Source organism: Vidua macroura, chromosome 1, assembly GCF_024509145.1.
Source record: "Vidua macroura isolate BioBank_ID:100142 chromosome 1, ASM2450914v1, whole genome shotgun sequence".
Classification (NCBI taxonomy): Eukaryota; Metazoa; Chordata; class Aves; order Passeriformes; family Viduidae; genus Vidua; species Vidua macroura.
Window position 1 is genome coordinate 12,139,502 of NC_071571.1, and position 9,869 is coordinate 12,149,370.

A 9,869-nucleotide genomic window follows, 5' to 3' on the forward strand; every position below is an offset into this window, starting at 1 on the left:
TTAAAAAACAAAATTAGTGTGATCTGACAATGCTATTGAATTCCATAATTTATATTTTGTTAAATATTATAACTCTCTTTTTAGCTGAAGTGAGGACTATAGTGTATCTTGTGTGTGCTGGTTTTGGCAGAGTGTGTTATCAAAAAAAGCATCTTCCTTCCTAGGTCAGGATCAGCTAAGGTCTGTCTTGGGGTCATTCCTTCTTTTTCTTACTTAAGGTAGTAACTTCTGGGTAACTTTGAAGCCTTTTTAAAATAGAATATTAACTTGTTTATTCTACTTTTATTTTTGTGTGTGTGTGTGAATTATCCTGTCTAGCTAGAAATGTCAGAAATATCTGAATGACTGATTTACTTGATAAAATAATTTCTGGTGGCATCAAGATCAGCTCCAGGCCTAAATATAAGGAGACAAGCACCTCATGCACAGATCTCTTCAACTAATGTGCACAATGAATCCGTGTTAGGTGACATCTTCCGTAGGATTAAGTGTTGTAGGATGTCAACTGTGAATACAGCAAAGAGTAAGATTATGTAACAGGGCCTAAGAAAGATGATTCTTAGAAATTCATCACTCTCTACTGGAGTCCTCATAACTGCATGGTGAATTAGTGCTCACTCTCATTTCTGTCAATCAGCAAAAGCTGAGCAAATAAAATGAGCTGTCACATTTTTAGTTCTTTTCAGTGTGAAACTGAAAACATTTCTCTAGCTAATAAACAAGTCTAGGGCTGCTGGTATGTGCTTGACTTTCTCAAAATGTATACTTCAAAGTGCAGAAGCTAGATAAGCTAACAGCTCATTCAGTGAAGTTATTGTGCAGGAGGCAGCATGTCTATCAAAAGCTTGCTTTAGAAATTTGAATAGATGTGATTGTTCTCAGCAATGTCACCCCCTCTGTGGCTGAAGGCATTGTTTAAACAGAGGGAATGTGAAGCTTTTTTTTTTTTAATTTTATCCAGAGATGCTTTGCAGGAAAGTCAGCCATTCTTTCTCTGGATCCTCTTTATCAAAACAATGGTGCAAGAACAGCTAGGGAGGCAGAGTATATTGCTGGCTAAAGTACTGAAGGTCAAGCTGATGGTTTAGTTGCATGGTCTTCAGAGTAGATTAATCCAAGTGTAAGAAGAGAAAGTTTCCATGACAATTAAATGTTGCTTCTCGTTTTCAGGGACACTGGGTCAGAAGGCAGCATTAACAGGGAGTACTAAGGAATACATCTTTGGTTTTGTTGTTTACCAAGTGTAAGGACAGATGACACAGTGGCTGATTTCTATCTCCATGGTATGCTAGGTCAGTGTGTTACAGACATCTGCACAGTGCTGCAATCTGATTGTGAGATGAACACCAATGGCCCAAACACATTCCTTGTGACAGTAACACAAATACAATCTGGCCCCTTGTGTTTATTTCAGCACTGAGTGAATTTTTTCGGTTATTTATAGATCCTTCTCAGATTGTGTCAGTGGGGTGAGAGTGAATCTGCATGAGCAGCCAGAGTACTCCAGAGAGCTCTGTTGGCTGGCACTCGTCCACTGGCTGTGTAAAAGTCACAGAGGCAGAGATGTGGCCTTGTATATTTGCTACTATAGAGCAAATGCTCTGTGGAATTTGTGGCAGTGGTAAGAGGCCTCAGCCATGGACTGAAGAAGAACTGGAGAAGACTCACAGTTCTGTGTTTTCTGCCCTGACTCTCCAGGAGGGCAGTAATCTATTTCTCTGAGATCTCTGGTTCAGAGGTGGTATTTTTATTTTTTTTTTGCCTGATGCTCTTGAGAAAGGCGTTGAGAGGGAAACAGCAAATCTAATGTAATGGGCAGGACTTCACTTTATCCAGAGAAAGTCAAAGTACAAGACAGTAGTTGCTTTACACAGCTGCAAAGTCTATTATTGCTCCCTTATCTGACCTGCCCAAAACCCCACGTAGCTCTGTGCTGCTTCATGTGTCTGTGCTGACAAGTACCTTTAACAGACTTTACCAGGCTTCTGTCAATGCCTTCAGTCCTTCATAGCTCCATTGTAGTTCCTCAGGGACTCTCAAGAATGGATGAGGAAATTGTGTGGACAGGAACTGAGTGGGAGCTTTCCACTTTCCATTCCAAGGAAATGAAAGGATAGAAAAGTAATTTTGTAGGTTGGCCAAGGTCTTGATGAGATATTTAATGTTGCTATGATTTATTTCTATTGCTAATGGTGCATCAGGATGGTCAAGCATTTTGGTAAGAGGCTCTTAGATATTATTTAAATTGGAGTGAATACAACACAACAGTGTCATTAAAGATCTCTGTCTTTATTTTGGAGATGTTCAGTAGCACTTTGAATGTATCTAGTAAAAGACCTTCCTATTCTTACTTTCATTAATATTTTTTTTTCCACTGTTTGATCAGATAAAGGACTCCTGATGTCATAAATTATTGATGTTCTTCCTTTCTGCTCCTGACAGAGATTTGCTCAGACATAGTGCCATACTATGCTGCTTTTGAGCATGCCAGAGTTCATGCCATGCTTGAACTTAGGGGACTAGCTCAGGCTATGCAAGTTTGTGTGCCTTGGCCCACAGATAAATTAAACCACACTATCTTCTCTATCATGTGAATATTTTGATTTATATCTTGCTTGGACCATCTTGTCTTTGTTAGAGAGATTGCTGTGAATTTTAGGCTATCCATTCTTAAATAATGAAGGTCCAAGCAGCAAAGATGAGTGCTCAGAAAGGGAAACAGATAGCAACCATCATATTTGCTAAGGATGTGCCATTCTGCTGCACAGGAACATTGACAACACTCATTGAATGAAGGTGCTTAATCCTTCAATTCCTGTTGCAGAAAATTATCTCCCAGAATTTTCCTCTTTGGATTAGCTTCTGTACCTGCCATTTTTCTATGTAAGAATTCTTACATACAAAGACAAACCCTTATGTGAGGTCAAAAACTTACTGAGAATAAATTCTTTTGGGTAGATATTAAGGGGTCTTTGTGGTTTTCACTGTGGTTTCAGTAATTGCTTCTGTTCTGTTACTTTGTTTTACGTTTCACCTTTCTTATATCTGTAAGATTTTTTTACCTTTCTGAGACATCTCTCAGCTGCTCCATCACTACAAGTTTTTCAAAGGAGATTGTAGTAAGTGTCTAAAAGATGTTGTTCTACTGATCTCTTAACACCTGTTTTTATTCTCTCCAAGGAAGGTAATTTCAGCAGGACAACTCACTCCTTGTTTATTTTGATTGCACATAGATGACCCTTACATGGTTTTCTTGCTACAGAACTGAGCAACCTTATTAGTTCCTATTGCAGCATCAGAGGAGTGCATCAAATCCAGCGCTGAGATAATGCTGCCTGGTTTTGGAGCTCCAAAGACAAAGGAAACTTCAATCACAACTTTTTCAGCTGAAGTAGTTGAGTGCATGTTAAACTGCACAAAGGAAAAAAACTGCTGCAACTTGCTTTAACTCAAGCTTGAGTTAAAAGTTTGTCAGGAATAAGTGCTTCTGGAATATTACTGGACTGCTGGAATGATTACTATCTCAGTACTACTATAAATAAGAACTTATTACTTCTGCATGTTGCTTAACTATTTTCACTGTAGTGAGATGATCACTACTATTCATAGTCTTTTGGGCATGGGAATGAACTTTTCCAAGAAAAGACACAAAGTAAAATGTTTATTCATGTTTCCTTTTATTTTGGGCAGGGAAATAATTTCTATTTTTAAAAAATATGTGCTTTAAAAGACAGTCTCAACATTGGTTTCTTCATTTAACATTTTGCCTGATTTTAGACCTTTTTTTCTTTTAGGATCCAAAGCAGAGAGGTGGCCTGAGAAATCTGAAGGGCTTTCAACCACAAAAATCACTGTACACTTAGCAGAGCAAACAATTTTTTTCACAGAATATTCCTGAAAGACAGAGAATTCATTTTAATAGTGTTTATGGCCTCAAGGGGCACCAGCAAGAGAAAATACTCATGACATCTGACAATTAAAGGTAATTATTACCAATTAAATAAAAGCTTCCCTCTCGAATAAATAGAAATAAAAATAGAGCCAGTCTTCAGTACAGTAGTTTCAGTTTCTGTTATTTTGTTTCTTTCTTTCACTCCAGTTGCTATGTCAGCATAACAGTCTTATGGTGATAAAAGGATATGGAATAGAAACTTGGAACATTCTTATTTATAGTAGATTTGTGGGTTTCGATAAGTTTGCTCATTTTTTGTTTAGACAGTAAGAAGAAACTGCTTCATGAGAAGCATTTATCATTGATAAATATTTTTAATCACAGAAATATTTCCTGTATTTTTGCATCTAATGTTACAAATAAGTTTCCACCCCTTTCCTGGGAAGATTTTTTCCAACCTAAAACTTCATGTGGAGTGTTTTATAATTTATTATTTTCATTGTGATATTAACTCTTTTCATTGCTGAAAATTTCTGACAGAAACAAGGATGTGGTCATCAAGAGGGAGTACACATCACACAATTTAGAAGTCCACAGTATAAATGCCTGCAGCTGACTGGGTGGGTGAGTTCCCTTTGTAGTCAATGGGGAGGCACAGGCATTTTTAGAATGCACTAACTAATATATTTTAGATGTTTACTGCAGGAAAAGAGGTGTTGCATCCTGTGCCTCCACCAATTGTGTTTCCTAGGTATCTACTGACTCCATTAAGCCTGGGAAACTGGACTCTGCATCCTGAATTGTAGAAGTCTAATGAGTAATACACAGAAAAGTGCATGCAAATCACAGAGGTGATGACAACAATCTGTAGGGATATTATATGATACTAATTTTCAAATTGTATAGGCTCAGGACTAAACTGTTCCAGACTGATAGCCAGTGAGGAAGAAAGGACAATTCATACTTTGTACAGCTGGAGCAAAATGCCTATGTGAATGCTGGGATGGTGAAGAGAAATCTGATGAAAATTATGGAAGTCATGATGCAGATAATTCTCCATCAGGAAAGCTTTTTGAGACCTCTGTTACGTGAGATGATAAGCAGGTATCTGCTGGTGGAAGAATACTGAATTATGGACTCATAAGGAAAAAAACATTTGGAGAAAAGAAAATATGAGCTGAAATAATGAAATTAAAAACAATTTAAAAGGTGACATGCAGACAAAAATATGCTGAAAATAAGATAAAGTGTACTAAGAGATATTATTGCCCTTGGAAAATCCAAATGGTTCCCAGTGGACCAGACATTAAATGAACCTAATATGAGAGACATCTCAAAGAGTTTGAAAAACTAGTTATTTTGCTCAGTTTTCAAAAAAATTTTTTAATGTTAAAAGTTACTGGTACATTGACTGGCCTCAACACCTTGACAATATTCTGTTGGGATTATTCAGTACATAATCTTTATAGCAAATGGTTATTTCGTTCCCTTTCATTTGCTTTTTTTGTTGTTAATTTTTTAATGTTTGTTTGTTTATTGGCTCAGCTTGGTTTTGGTTTGTTTTTCCTTCCTTGCTATTATTTTGTTCCATTTTTGCCTTCAGCTACCTGTCTATAATTATAGCAACAGTTATTCAGGAATGTGTTTGTTGAAAATAAATATCACCACAGCTCAACAGTGACAGCTTGATCCATAAATCAGTGACTATGAAAAAGGACATCTCAGCCATTCATTCATGAGTGAGACATCCACTGAGTTGCTTTCTGGTACAATAATGCTTTAAAAAAATGTTAGTTTCTATCACAGTGCATAATATCAAGAGGATTAAAGAACTGCAGGAGGTCTGGAGCATCCATTTTCGAGATCAGTCACCCTGTGTAGCTCAGACCTGTTTCTTCACTATGGAGAAATCTATATAATTACAACTGATCCCAAGTAAAAATAAGAAAAATTATAAGAAAATAAGGGACTAATTTTCCTTTCAGAGTACAGAATTGTAGTTCTCTAAGAATTCAGTAGAAATCAATACAATGCAAAGTCAGAAGGCAGCTTTTGTATCTGACAAATTGTTCAATATGTTAACTAAAGCTGGGCCCCATTAGCAGTGTTTAAATATATAGATCACAACATTTCTATGCAAACAGGTTTTAATTACATGAAATCTACCAGTGCATATGTTGGTATATAAATATGTTTTCAATCACGTGGTTTCAATGGGAGAGTTTTGTTTAGAGAAATTCAAATTCAGTCAAATTCAGATTTAACTGACTCAGATATCTAATTTTCATGCACCTTCCTAATGGTTTGATACACACCCGTTGAAGTCAATAGTAATCTCCCATTAAACCCTATGGGAAAACATATGGTAGTAACTGAATTATTCAGTTTTCTTGTAATCAGAAGTCTATCTGTAAAATTGAAATTTTAGTGCCCGTAGATAAAAATATAGAAGTACATGTAAATATTTATTTAAAAGATTTAATAATAGGTCTAATACTGAATATGTGCACATTTTGCAGCAGAAGAATGAATCCCAGTACATAGTTACATAATGTCATGCATTAATTCCTTACAGCCTGGCAGTGCATTAAAATGCCAATTATTGCATGTAAGAGGCAAGGAACAGACATATTCTATATAAGGTTATAAGAAACACTTTCTAATACTGTTTATATAAAAAAGTTTAACTGCAAAAATGAACTTATTTAATCGATGTAGCAAGCAGTGATTCTTAACACAAGACCTAACACAAGATTCTTATATTGTGTCCAGGTTCAGATGACACTGGCGAGAAGTTCATTTATTTATCTTTATATTAAATCTTTCCTTTTAATCTCCAGGCTGCCAGTATCAATCTTTCCTGATCCAAGGAACCCTCATGTGTTTTAATCAGAGCTTAAATGAATATGGTTGAATCCAATAGCAGTAATGACACTGGGAATCACTAGGAATCTGGAAGCAGTTGCTATTTAATGTACACATGTATACACAAAAACATCACATAAAGGAATACTGTTAATAGCACTAATTTAACAAATGGATTTGTGAATTCCAAAGATTCTTGCACAGTTTTTTTCTTTAGAAGAGTTTTTGGAAGGCTCTTTTGCTACTGGATAAATGGAAGGGACATTATGGGGTACCAGCACTGAACCCAAGGTCATGACCAACTTTTCCATTTACTTCCTTGGATAGTAAATCCTCAAAATCTTTACCCATACATTTAGGTTGAGCTGATGTGATTTTTTCCTGCTATTTTTTTTTTCTCTTTTATTTCTAGGCTACTCACTTACTTAGATTCAATTTTGTCTACCACAACAGAGTTTTCAACTTCAGTATGAAACATACTAGAGGAATAAACCATAAACTCTGCAGTTTACAACAAGGTGTCCATAAGATGCCCTCACATAAGAGCATAGAACAAGAAAACAGTGCAGTAAAATAATAAAATATCTATCTCACTGCTTGCTCACTCATACAGTAAAACCAAAAGTAATACTTGGCTTTAGCTGACATGCCATATCCTTTAAATGTCTGAAAGGACAGGAGCTGGTAGGAATGATTAGTTTCTGTAGTGGCAGAAGGGAGATTTCAAGGGAATTAACTTTTAGCCTATTAGTCTTTTTTAACATCCCTTGATATCTGTTTCCCTTGAGATTGCAGGTGAGTTTTTTGCTTCCTCATGAAGCTGGTAATACCAGGAGTTTTATCTTCAGCTGTTTCTTGCCTGTCTCTCAAAAATTCACTTCATATGGGAAGAACTTGCTGTGCTGGGCTCCTACCCAGTAAATCTTCCTAGCCTTGATGCCTGAAATAGAGATATACCAAAAAAATATGGAAGATAAGACCCAAAGCAGCCATAACTAGGGCCATAAGTGGAGTTATTCCCATTTAAATTTATTGAAGAAATGCAAATGTAGCAAAGACACTTCTTCACAAACATCAATGATGCATGAGCTCTTTACACTGCATAACTAACAGATAACTTGTCACTATTTCTTCCTGGCTTTTCTTGGAGCCAAGTGGTAAAATGAAGAGCTCTTTTAACCTAATTCTTCAGGCTTTTCTTCAAATTTGGTCAGTCTCTTGAATGGTCTCTATGAGTTAGGACATGGAATGGGCTTGGTGTTTGGATCACTGGGAAAGGCAAGAGCAGCACTATTTGTATCTATTACTGTCAGCTTGTGTAAAACTATGAATGATTAATCTCACACCTGTGCTAAGAATGCTCTGAAAGTTCCTCTCAAGTTTGTCTCTCACCACCATGAGAACTTGGAGTTTTAACCTCCATATCATCAATTACTTCCTCTTTCCCTGTCTCAAGTGTCTTTCCTTTAAAACTGCTACAGTCTTCAATTAGGCCATTATTTCATCCTTTAAAATCAGTTCCCATTTACCCAGTTCACCACTTTTTGAAACCACAGTAACTCATGCTTCCTGGGGCCAGAGGGGAATTGCCTGAGAGATGTGTAATGTACTGAGCTAACATGTAAGGCTAAATTATAAAATTTAGGTTATAAGTGAAAGTGACAAGCAAAATTTTTCTCCACTTAGCTTTATTAACGATGCAATATTTTATTGCCTGTGGCTAAAAGTATTTATTGTCATTGTGCTTAGCCATAATTTGGTTCCATAATTCAGTTTTCTCTTTGCATTTTTTTTTTCATTTCATTTTTCCCCCAGCATCTCTTTTTGTTTCCATGCAGATTATTTTCATTGTGTGTTCAGATAGTAGTAAGTGTGTGGTCTTCTAGGAGCAAACACATGCAGATTGGCATTAATCTGAAGAAGCAAAAGCTTAACTGTGGGCCTATTTTTAAGCATATGAATACATTGCTGAAATCAATAGCTACATAGATTGTCCTTCTGGGGTGATTAATAAAACTGCATGTAGTTCTTTGGTTGTAGGCACAAACATGTATTTGGCAGCATCCAGCAGCAATGTCTTCTAAATATTTATTAAATTACACAAAAATTCCCACTGAGAGCAGAGGGAATATTTCTATGCTTTAAATTAATTATCTGGTGAGTGACAAGCAGTGTTAGGGATCTTGCAGTATCAAGTCTTGAATTTACACATCATATATTATTGTGATCAGAGAAAGATAATGGCAGTGAACAAAAAGAACTCTAAGGAGGAGAGTTTCAAAAGATGAAATTATTTGATTTAGAAAGGAGAGGAATTGAGCAAACATATCAAAAGTACATAGAATGTTGACTGCTATTGAAATGGAAGAAGGGGAATATCCCTTTTCTCTGATACATAGAGAAAAGGAAGAAAAATGAAAGTGCAAGTCAGAAACCGTTATAAGGAAACACTTTTTGTTCTACAGTGTTTTATTAGGTGATAGAGTTCATTCTCAGAGGAAGTGAGGCCAATGAAGATTCATAGCAAGACTGAATAATCCCAGTGGTACCTGCAGTTATACAAACAATGCAATTAAACTCATTGAAATGGCCATCAAATCTTGTGCTCCAGGGCTCAATGACAAAAGTGCTGGACACAACCAGTTGATACCTGACAGAAGAGACAAGTTATATCCACATGTTTGCTGGAGGGTCTTCTGCCATTTTCTCAGTGATCTGGTGACAACCAGTCTCAAACCCAAAATGAATGCCTGGATGGAGCCAGAGTCTTTTCTTCTGTAGATAGTACCTAACATGATCGTTTCAGTCCTTCTATGTATCTGTCTAATATTCTTTAAGAGGGATAGATTGGCCATTCAATGTATTGTCTCCTGCTAGCTTGGTGTGGTATATTATTAGTACTATGGGCAGTCTCTTGAGACATTTTTTTCAGTGTGTGTTAAAAAAGGAAAAACAAGATAGCAGACCCATTGGAATTTTTTATGTCTGGTTGGTTGTTTGTTTTGTTTGTTTTTTTTTAAATTAACTGGACTAACCTTACTTGATGATTAGATCCTTTCATTGCAGCATTTTTCAGCATCAAATTCAGCCTATCATCAAATATGATTCTGTT